This window comes from Crocodylus porosus, unplaced genomic scaffold (genome assembly GCF_001723895.1).
Source record: "Crocodylus porosus isolate Cpor-Errol unplaced genomic scaffold, CroPor_comp1, whole genome shotgun sequence".
Classification (NCBI taxonomy): Eukaryota; Metazoa; Chordata; order Crocodylia; family Crocodylidae; genus Crocodylus; species Crocodylus porosus.
The window spans coordinates 43,531,561-43,543,426 of record NW_017728906.1 but is presented as its reverse complement, the minus strand read 5'-3'; the positions used below and the strand labels follow the sequence as shown (position 1 = coordinate 43,543,426).

The window sequence follows — 11,866 nt, the reverse complement described above, 5'->3', positions numbered from 1 at the left end:
CCGGAAGTCCAGGAAGATTATATCCACTGCTACCCCTGCATCTAATGTTCTGGTGATCTGGTCGTAAAAGGCCACCAGGTTGGTCTGACAGGACCTGCCACTGATGAACCCATGTTGGTTGCCCCTAAGCATATGCGGAAACAAGGAAAAAGTTTGGCACTTACAGAATGAGGCAAGAGAGGAAAATGTCAAAAATAACATTTGTTTTCTATATTTGCATCAGTTAGAGCTTGAAATTCTGGAGTGCTACCTATTTGCCTAACATAAGAAAATGGTGTAGACTAATTTCTCAGGCCATGTGTAGACAAAATGAGAGGCATGTGTGCTTGACACTTTAAAGTGGGCTAAATGCTTTTGCACTGCTTTAATGGTGTCATTGTTTGCATGCCTCGACAGCATATTGTCTATTAATTCCAGCTGCTGTAGGAAATATGGTGGTGTAATGCACCTTTAATGACTTGGGGCGCAGCAAACTAAATCTCCCTTGAGGAGTTTTAGTTCACTGCCCCTACAGCCACGGAGTGAAGCACCAGGATCTGTGCAGCTCCATGGCTCTGCCGGAAGCCCTGCAGGCAGCCTGGCAGTAGCCCGGGAAAGCAGCTCTGGTCAAGAAAAGTGGTGAGCCTGATCTCCACCCCTCCTATCCCTCCTGCTCCCCTCCGGAGCCTGCTGGCCTGCCTGCCTAAGATGCAAGGGGGCCAGATGCTATCCTCCATGGCTGCAGTGCTCCCTAGGACCACCCAAGCCAGGTGCCTGCGGGCAGGTGCCACCGGGGGTGGGGGCAGGAGTGCAGCTGCCACAGGGGAAGCACCATCCCCATCCCGCAGCCCAGGGAGTGCTCTTCCTGCCAGCAGCTCACCCTTCCCTCCCCGCCGGAGAAGCAGGTAAGTCAGCAGGGTGTGTACATGACCTGGGGGTTTAATCAGTCCTAAATTGAAGAGTTTTTTTAAAACCCACCACTTCAATTTAGGGCCCCTGTTTCATCTACACACCCCCTCAGATCTGTTAGAATCTGAACCTGATGTGTATCACTCCCCTGAATTTTTGTACTGAAACAAAACAAACAAACAAAAAGCTCCCAAAACAAAGCAAAATAAAGCTCTCAGCTGTGAACACGAGTTGAATATTTTGTAAGTTTGCATCTGGATCTATAGGCTGAGGCTCAAAAGTCCTCTCTGTGATGTGTGCTTAGTAGGATGAGTGCAGAAGAATGTTCTTTGTGAACAAGAACTGTTTTACTTTCCAAGTCCTTTTGTATGATAAATATATGACTTTAATTCCAATGTAATTGTAATGGAAGATGTAATGGGAAGAATAAAGGAAAGAAGGAAATTTTCATAAATTTAGAAACTAACTATAGCATGTACCTCACTTCCACTGTAATAGAAAGCAGATACTTAATCTACCTACTTACAGTTTTTAGATTACATTTGTTACATCTGTGGGTACTTAGTGGCATTATATACACACATCCATATTTTATATGGATTTATATATAAATATGCATGTATTCATGTAATGAGATATATTAATACAATACAAAAGAAAAAAGCAATTCTAAAGACTGTGGAAGTCAGGCAAAATCTAATCTGTTTCAGATTCTGATCTTTATGCATACAAATGTTTATGAAAAGCAAACTAACTTTCACAATTGCCTATCACTAATATGGTCAAACAGCAAATTGAAAGGAAGAATTCTGTATTTCAGCTATGAGCAAGAACTTTGTATTTCAGTTATTAATTTCTACAGAAATAGGGAATTGATCTTTTTGTATTTAAAAATGATTAGAGTGGGTTAAACCAATCTCAGTGTTCTGTACGTAAGAAACATCCTGGTTTCTTTATAAAGTTCATTAGGGATGTGTGAAATGGGCCGTATTTGATTCGGATTCAGCCTGAATCAGGGACAGTGATTCGATTTGTTGATTGAGATCACTGTCCCTGATTTGATTTGGCCGAATACAAATCAGAAAATTTGATGCTGATTTGGGGAATCAGTGATTCAGGCATAGACACAGCTTTAAATGTTTTTTTCTACACGTCATGAGGTATCAGGTGTGGCTTGTGAATGCTGTGATGGTGGGGTGGACGGAGCGTCCCACTGGAGCGCAGGGTGCCCCCCGCATGCTCAGTAGTGAACCTGGGAGTGGACCAGAAGTACTTCTGATCCACTTCTGGGTCTGCTGGAGAGCATGCTGGGCCCCCCACTCCATTCCTCCCTTGCTCAGTAATCGGCTGCAGGTGGACCCCAGGTGCTCCCCCAGACCCAGGAAGCACCAGTCACCAAGCTGTGGGGGGGGGAGGCCCTCCTGCATGCTCCCCGGTGGACCCATAAATGGACCAGAAGTAGTTCTGGTCCACTTCTGATCTGCTGCCAAGTGAGCTGGGGACCCTCCTCTGCTCCTGTGGGATGCTCCATCTGCCCCAGCATCACAGCATTCACAAGCTGCCTGGTGCCTAGAGGTATGTAGAAAAAACATTTAAAGCTGTATCTAAGTCTGAATTGATTCAGAGAACTCCAATTCGATTTGGACAGATTAAAGGGTCCTCTGATTCAATTCGGATTCAGAGATTCAGCCACCGAATTGGGCCAAATCTCCGCCAAATCAAATCAGGGACCAAAGCTTTGCATAACCCTAAAGTTCATTTTTCTATCTGTAGAAACAAAAGACACAATTTATTTTTTCCCTGGACTTGACTCACTTTCCATATCACATTTGAAAACATTTTTGAACCATAAGCAAATTACTCACACTCTAAGTAGTTTTCATACTTGATACAGAATCTGCAAGTCCTGCGTTACATTTTTCTTTTTATTGGCCCCTTGAGCTGGCACTATTTCTTTAAGTATTGCCCAACTAAATGCAGACCTCTGTAATTTTAAACCTTGGCCTTTTCAATTAACTGACAGGTTTAATCCATATGTTAGTCTCTGCTTATCTGAAAACTGACTTTTGTGTCTGATAAGCTTTGGTGGAATTGAGCTCTTTTTAGACAGCATGTTCGCAGTAAAACAGCAGCACTGATATACTATTTTACCCAGACTGCTGAATAATAAGCAAAAGGGCTTCCTTCCCCAAAGACCTCTGATAATCCCAGCCTTTCAAAAAACCCCATGTGATTGGCTTTAAAAAATGTTTTAAAAATAAATCCTCTCAAATAAGTAAGATGTTGGTTTCCTTGATGCCACAGGGAGTGTTGAAATTTTTTCTGCAAAGCCTTCTGTTGTTATAGTCTTTATTATTGACAGACTGCAACAGTTAAAGTTTGGTTTTTTAAATTGTGTTTCCATTCATAGGTGAGGACAGCTGCAGTTACAGAGCTGTAGGGATGGAAGGGGGTAGAGGTGGTGGGTAGGGGTCTCTGTTGGGATGGGGAGCAGAGCCAGTGGGGTAAGACTGGGGGCTGGGCTGGGCTAGGCATAGCATAGTGAAGGGGGTGGCCAGGATTTGGGGGTATGAGGGTAAATAGGGGACTCCTGGGGTGGGGTCAGGACAGTGTAAAACCACTGCAGCAGTCAAGTAAGACTTTGTCAATTTGGCATCATTTATGCTGCATGTCATATATAAAATATGCCAGCTGGGACAAGATGTAAAAAATTGAAAACCAAACTTGAACCTGTCCCTCGTTACTGCCATCCAGGGTCTGGCAGAAGGGTTACATGTACATTAGGTGAAATACATGTCAGTAAAAAACGTATCTTACCAAAAAAGTTTGGTTGCGAGCAAAAAGTTTGCAGATTGTTAGTAGATTTTTTTTCTTGTGTTGACAACTCTGATGCAGTGAGCTGCTGGATCCAGGTTGTTGACTGCAGGTGGGCAAAGTCATGAGACAAACCTGGGTGTGCCTATGTTCTGGTAGTAGCTGTCTGCCACCAGAGGCAGGGGAATATAAACAAGGCCTTTCCTCTTTGATAGCTCCAGTGCATGCTTTATGTCTCTTGAGCTCTGCAGTTCATTGTAGAGCAGGCTCCATTGACTTTCACTTGTGCTTTGCTTGGGCCTGCACTGTGTGCACCCTGAAGGAATAAACAACGGTATAAGTAAAGTCGACTTGTGACAGTATTTGCATGCTTCCTTGCAAATACTGAGTAGGTGGACTTCACCTGTAGTAGCCATGCACCATCTTTGACTGTGCTATGCCTGGAGGAAAATACTGTCAATGCTGCCAGGTTTCTTTGGACTATGTCTTTTTTTGGAAGCTATGTCCTTCAATGTGCTTTCTCACTTGTGGGTGAAGGCAGGATGCTTAAGAGGATGTGCAATATTTGTCTCTCATGTGCTTGACTAGTTTTACAAGTTCCTGCATACATGTCTTACATCTTTCTCTCCCAGCTAAACATAAGGCCTTCACTCTTTTGTGCTTTGCAGTACATATTGAAGACTATAGACTCTAAGGTCTGATAGCAATTAAAATGTATTCTGAGATGACAATATGGTTAATTTCTGCAGTGTGATAGAAACTGAGGTGTGAGGTGAAAGCCCGTAGTGCTAACTTAGTGTAATCCAGTATCCCCCCAGCCATCATTAAATAATTACTGATAATTCATTCATTAGATAAAACATGATCAGTCCCATAAAAGTGTCAGGCACAAAAATTTACCCTGTCTTTGGCTTCTTGAGGGTGATGTGTAAATAGGTGCTTCAGTGAGATGGAAACCATTGGTTACTTAATACTCTTAATACCCAATGGTGAGGAAATGTGGGGGGAAATCCAGTGTACTATCTATGAGAACTCTGTTGGGGCTTGGTGAAAATTTTCAGACTGAAACCTTGGATTCCCCTGATACTGTATTGCCCTAGTGGAAGGCAGTGTGTAGGTGTTCTTTAGTTACTCGCTGTTGCTATTCTTATTGTAGAATCCGTGATGTAGAGGTGCCTGAAATGTTGTTGGAGTCATTTTACATCCTGTAGTCAGCAATATAGAAACCTGACATGTCAGAGGACCTATGCTTCTATGCACCTTTCTACTGGATATCATTCATGCTTATTATGGGTATTTTTATGAATAGCACTAGCAATGCTGAGGAAAGATCAACATACTCACAGCTGCTGAAATTAAGATCACTTTTTTGCCTGTTCTGAGAAGTTAGAACTGTGTAACCTAATCAATTATTTTATTTATTTCTTGCAAATATCCTCTGCCCCAGAGCTGTTCTTTACTGAATTAAATATTTCATTTGGGGTACTGCTTTACTCCTTAGAAATTATGTCTAGTTGAATTTGATCCCAATACAGTATATTTAGAAGCAAATATTCAAAAAGTTTAGTTCTGAAAACATCTTAATAAAATGTTTTGACTTTTCTGAAAATTCTTTTTTCCCCAGATTTGTTAGCTGAAAGTATTCGTTGAATTTGGCATTTATTTGTAAATAATTCTGACTGCTGCAAAAACTGGATTTTTCTAAGAATAAATTATTTCTCAACCCTCCTCTTCATAACTCTAGATTTGACAAAATATATCAGTGATATCTTCCTAGTATTTTCACCTCCATTGCAATATATCTGCTTCTTGCCCTACACTCATTGAAATCAGTGGCAAATCTCCCTACTATACAGTGCAACCACAACTAAGAGTAGCTGGCTCTTTTAAGACAGGGCAGAAAAGCAAACTAAAACAGCAAGCACTTGCTCAGTACAAGTCTTCAGGCTACTTGGCTGCCTCTCATAGTTTTGCTTTTTGTCCAAGTGACTAAAGTGAAGTCCAGCTGTGATGGACAGCCATGTAGCTCCCTACATGTCCAGTGTCTTTGGAGGAGGCAGCCCTGGTTCCCAGCTCAGGCTCCAATCCTCCCCTTTCTACATGCAAATGCATGCAGTTAAACAAATGTACAGCACGGAAATTAGCTACATGTTTTTGAAGGCAGTGAACTGCATGATATCTAATGTTATTTAATGATTAATGAATCCTGGCTCTCTTGCAAAGGATCTGTGGAATTTTCTATCAGTTTACAGAGTAACAAATACCATTGACAATATGTGCAGTGTTTCCAAACAATATTAGTTATGTGGCATTAGAGAAGTTCAGTAGCTCCTCAACTGTTAGTACACAATACACATGTCCAAGACCTTTTTATGCCACGCCGGGGAGGTAGCCTGGCTGTAAAATCAATGTAATTGGCCCAAGAAAAAATATCTCAGCATCATAATGTTTGTCTGCTATCCCTGATATAAACACTACCTCCTTTGCCCACACAGGAAGATCTGGTCCCTAAAGTTTCTCCTCAGATAAATATGGCAAATCATGGATAATGCCATTTGTTTTAGTGATGTTTGCTGTTTATATATGCAACAAAGCATATAAAATTGGAGGTTGCTTTAAATCTGTCATTGAACTGAATGAGTAGAGTATGCATAAATGGAAGTGTAACCTGGGCGGTACTCCAAGAGGTACCCCCTCTCCAACTGAAGGGATCAAAGCAGGTGCACAAGCGCTGTGGGAGGTGCAGGGACTCTCCTCTCCATATACAGCAGAGCCAGACCACCAATGGGGACTTAACCATATACCTTTTAATACTGGGAACATAACAGGCATAAATCAGAGGGTATGGTGGACAAGACAATGCCCCAAGGGGGCAGGATTCAACAAAGGTTAGACACTTACAATCACTGACAAAAAACAGGGTTAACAAAATGTAAAACACAAACAGCAGAACAAACAATATGGGTTGGTGAAATATAAAAAGGCACAAAATGTCAAATGACAAGGAAATATAGGGCCTTGGTACCTGTAGGGGGAGAAAGGGAGGAAAACACAATAGCCCCTTTCCACTGCAAGGAGATTTGCTTCTTGTTAGCTCACTCACCCAAAGTCACCTCAGCTGAGACTTAAACCCACATCTCCCACATGGTAGACAGGAACACTGCCACACAACCTCTACTAGTGGGACTGCTCCAGCCTGCTAGGGGTCTTGACCTTCCCGGAGCCCCGGCCTCACGTCGCGCTGCCCGGCCTCTCACTGGAGGAGCTGGAAGCAGAGCTGGCAACCTCTCAGGTCGCTGCTCGGATCCTTGCTGGAGCGGGGGAGCCTCTCCTGCTGGCTGCAGCCTCTCGTAGGGGGTCCTGGAGCCCAGCGGGGAGCCTCTCCTGCCGGCCGCACGCCGCGCTGCTGCCTGCAGGTCCCGCTCCTTCAGGTGCTTCTGGGGCAACTGCTCCTGCTCCGCTGGCCCAGCTCTTGCCAGCTCTTTGAGACTCCTTCCTTGTGGTCCCTCGCTGGTCTCTCCTGAGTCAGCCGCGCTGCCCCTTTCATCCCCCTCCAGGTGACCCAAGGGGCCAATCAGGGGACACGGAGGGTGAGTCTCTGGGGCCTGATTGCTGAGGAAAGGGAATCCCAAGTCTTCCCATCATCTCTTGCCCTTTCAAAACCCCTGGGCCAGGTCACTGCCAGCTAGCCCGTCACAGAAGAAAGGACAGTTGTCTCTACCACTGCTGTAGAAGGTCTGAGAGCATGGTCCAAAGGAGTAGAGTAAGTTGGCTGTTAAGCAGGACAGCTTAGTGGGGACAACAGAATTGTAACCCCCACAACATACGTGATTTATAAACTGCAGAAACACCACTGGATATAGTGATCATCCTGTTTACTCCCCTAGGGAGTCCATACTGTGGCAACAGCACCAACCCTGCAAACACTGCCCAGGCCTAGTTGGACAAAAGGTCAGTATGATAGTCAAATTTGGAAGTTCAACCCTCTCTTGTACTACAGTCTTGCAGTTTGAGCCTCGCCAAGTCACATAGCAACACTTCCCCACCTCATGGGGATCCTGGGAGCATGAAGACATGAAAACTGTAGACATGCATGAAGACATGAAAACTGTACTCTGATACCATAGTGGTGGGGCAAGTCAGATACCTAACATAGAAAGATACAATCCATTTGTGGCCATATTTCCAGGTAACATGGAGTGCTAAAACCCCCAAGAAAACAGTACTTCCCCAGGGGCCTGTCACTGTTTTGAAATTATAATTAGCCACAGACAAATGAGATAGTCCAATTCTGACTGGTCTTGCCTCATGCAGCTCTGCTTCAGGAATATTGAAGGAGGTGATCATTTCTGTCTTCCTGGCTTTACAGGATAAAAAAGTGTATCTCCTGGACTGTTCTAGCTTTTCAAATTCTCAAGAGTATTCAAAATATGACTAAAATATCCAGTAGTGCAGGTTGCACATTAATCTGCCAGTCATATTTCAGCACATCTACAAAGTCTTTCACTTGCAGTGTCACTCCTAATATGATCTTCCTGATTGGTCATTTTTTTAATGAGTTATCAATTACTGTTTTTGTCTGTAATTGAACTACATTAATTATAAACCACAGAAGCATTCCCAGATTTATGGACCATCCTGTTTACAAGTGAATTCATATACAAAGTTTCTTTGTAATGCAGACAAAACCACGGTCATACAAATTAAAGATGACTGTAGGTGGGTAGGGAAGAACCCTGTTAGATCACCCTTCCCTTTCTCCCTAGAAATGCCTCCTCCTCTAATATATTCTATATTTTTCAATTCTTTGTTTTATTTTGAACTATCAAAAGCAGGTTAATAATGACATGCCTTTCAAATGGAAAGATGTCAAAGCACTTAGTGGCCTAAGGAAAAAGAATCAAGAATCAAAGAAGAAAATAAAGAAAGGACTAAAAGAGAGGAGTCCTACATGGCTTGTTGAAGCAGAAGGAAGAGAAAGATGAATGTGAATGAAAATGCATATTTAGGAGATGCATTTACTTTTACAAAAAGAATGCTTAACCAGTCTACAGAGTGCAGGCACTGAGCTCCTCAAACTAACATGCAAGAGCAGTGTTGATATGAAGGGGATGACAAAAGCCAGAGTAAACAATGAGAAAGGATGCAAAAGGCTCTGATCATTTGATCATTTGGAAGTTAATAGATGGTAAAGACAGCTTAATCCATGCAAATATAGAATAATGACAACTCTCAGTGCATGCGTCATAAAAACTAGGAGGAATAAAAAAAAGAGAAGTAGAAGCAACAACATTTGAATCTATGTGCGTCACTAATGGATGAGGCTGTTGAGAGAGAAATAATCAATTTTAGGGCACAGAAGACGTATGGCTGTTACACAAGCGCACAATAAAAGATGAGGAGAGAATGACAGCAGAATGGTAAATACATGATTGAGAGTGGAGGTCCTCTTAGTAATTCATCCCTAAAATGACTTTTCTGTTTGAAATGTTAATTTGAGCCTCATGATCACAAGGCTTTCAAGTCCTGCTTTAAAGATGTTGCTGTGCCAAAAAGTTGGCATATAGTCACTTTGTATGCAACATCTGAAGTCAAAGATGGAAAGATAGGGCTCATACTTGTGTTACAGAGGGCTCTCCCTACAATAGCCCTCAGGTTTTCCTAGTCCAGCTAGTCTAGTAATTGACCCCTTATTTTGTTAAGGAGTGACTAGCAGATGCAGTCTGTGGATATATGTTAAAAAGAAGCTAGTAAAGCACTAGCAGTTTAATGGTGAGGGTGTTTAATAGGGCTGTGTGAAATTTCGCAGGCAGTTTTGCTTCGACGCAGTTTTGACAAGTTTCAAGCTTGAAACAGCAAAATCGAAGCAAAACAGACAGCTTCAAAACAGCCTCAAAACAAGACAAGGCAAGTTGAAACGATTCGAAATTTTCAAAATGTTTTGAGTTTCGAAGCTCAAGCTGGGCTGCCTGCAGGGAAACAGAAACTGAAGTAAGGAGAGGGAGGGGGAAGAGAGAGAAAGGGGGCGGGGGGAAAGGAGTGCTCTCATTATTGACTGTGTAGCTGGCCAGTGACTGTCACCCTTTCCTGAAGTCCCCTTCCAACCTCAGTGCTCTGGGGGAGGGATGGAAAAACTGCATAGAAGGCAGCATTATTTGAACTGCCCTGCTTTCTGTCGGTTGAGTGAGGGTGCACCTTAACACACACACGGTGTCACCCACCCGTGTCACGAATGTTGCCTGTCAGCAGCCAGAGGTGCAGGGCCCCAGAACCCAGATTCCCCCTGCACCCATCTCCTTGACACCTGGCAGGCTTCGTGGCTGCAACAGGGCCTAGAAGGCCTGCAGTTTTCACACCCCTGTGCCCCAAGACGGACACAGTCTCACCAGCACTCATGTTATGATTTTTGCCTGTCAGCAGCTTGAGATGCAGTTCCCCCAAAACCCCTGCACCTATCTCCTTCAAACTTGGCAGGCTTTGTGGCCTCAGCAGGGGCTAGCATGCTTGCAGTTTTGACCCTGCTGTGGCTTAACACATACATGTGACATGAGTTTTTTGCTTTCAAGACTTTGAGGTGCCGTTTCCCTGAAACCCCTGCACCTATCTCCTTGAAACTTTGTAGGCTTCATGCCCTCAGAAGGGGCTACTATTTCTGCAAGTTTCATCCAAATCAGGCCAGAAATTACAAAGCTATAGGCTGTTTTGAGCTTCCCCATTATAGCCTATGGGTGAAACAGCGAAACTATTTTGATGAAATGAAATGAAACAGTGGTTTCGAATTGAAACAACATTTGAAACAAAATGCTGTTCCATTGAAACTTCGAAACGCAATTCAAAACAGAACGGTGCAGTTTTGCACAGCCCCAGTGTTTAACCACTGAAACAATTTACTAAGGGATTGTGGTGGATTTTTCATCACTAGAAATATCAGGATTGGATTCGCAAAGCAAAAAGATACACACTCTCGTTCAAACAGCAACTAATTGAGAGCAGCTCTATGGCCTGTGTAATGAAGGAGGTCACACTAGATGATCACAGGGGTCTCTCATGGCCTATTTTAACTGAAAGTCTATGAAAGATCTGAAGGTTGGGTGAAATCCAGGCAGCTAAAGGTAAAATGGGACTTTCTGGGGAGTCAAAGACTCATATCCACATCATGGTGCCTTGTCACCAGTCCAGAAGGCAAAGTGTAATACCCTTCAAAAATAGAGAATTTAGAAAGTGTTTATGGGGAAGGGAGGAGAAAGGCACCAGAAGGTAGGAACATACGACTAGAAGGGGCCTCCTCTACCATTGAGTGGTCCCCTCTACTATAGGCTGCCATGTCATATATTCCTACCCTAAATTTTATCACAGTCCATCTTAAAAACAGATATTTTTTGCTCCCATTATTCCACTTGGAGGTTGTCCCAAAATCTCACTCATCTGATCTTCTAATTTCTAGCCTAAACTTACTTGTTGCAGCTTACTCCCATTTGTACTTAACTCAAATTAGTTCTTCAGCAAACAGTTCCCCTTGCCTTCCTACGCATTTACTCCTGTGATATAGTCACAGGCAGCAATCATACCTCTTCTCAGTTTTCATTTTGCTAGACTAACCAAGGCAACCTCTTTTAGTCTGTTCACCTAAAACAGGCTCTCTCTTTTCCCAATTGTCTCTGAAACCCTTCTCTCTACCTGTTCCAGTTTGAATTCATCTTTTGCGCATGGTCAGAATTGTACACTGTATTCCAGACAAGGTCTTAGCAGTCTCTTGCCCATGACATTAATATTTCTGTTTCTCTACTGGAAATACCCTGCCTAGGATCATATTTGCCCTTTTCATAACTGCATCACAAGAGTACTCCATAGCCATCTTGTCAGCTAATATACCCAAATCTTTCCCTCTGTTGTTTCCAACAGTTCATCTCTAATGGTATAGCAGAAAATCTTGCTATTTTCTATGTGAATGGCCTTGTATTTTTTTACTATTATAGTCCATCCCTTCCTATTTTTCCAATTCTCAAGGTCATCCAGTTCCTTCTATATGATATCCTAGTTGTCTTCTGCATAGACTGTCTCCCAGCTTTGTGTCATCAGCAAATTTCATTAAGACACTCCTAATTTTTATAGAAAGATCATTAAAAAGATTGGTCTCAAGACGCATACTTAAAAGACAGCACCT

The 11,866-nt window shown here is 43.0% G+C and overlaps 1 long non-coding RNA gene across 1 annotated transcript; it reads right to left on the bottom strand.

Annotated features, from left to right (window-relative positions):
- Positions 1 to 3,512: 3,512 nt before the first annotated feature.
- LOC109305869 lies at positions 3,513 to 9,225 on the bottom strand. The gene is made up of 2 exons (XR_002099745.1): positions 8,725 to 9,225; positions 3,513 to 4,018 (listed from the first exon to the last, which is right to left on the bottom strand). It is a non-coding gene; the product is annotated as an uncharacterized LOC109305869 (long non-coding RNA).
- Between the last annotated feature and the right edge of the window lie 2,641 nt (positions 9,226 to 11,866).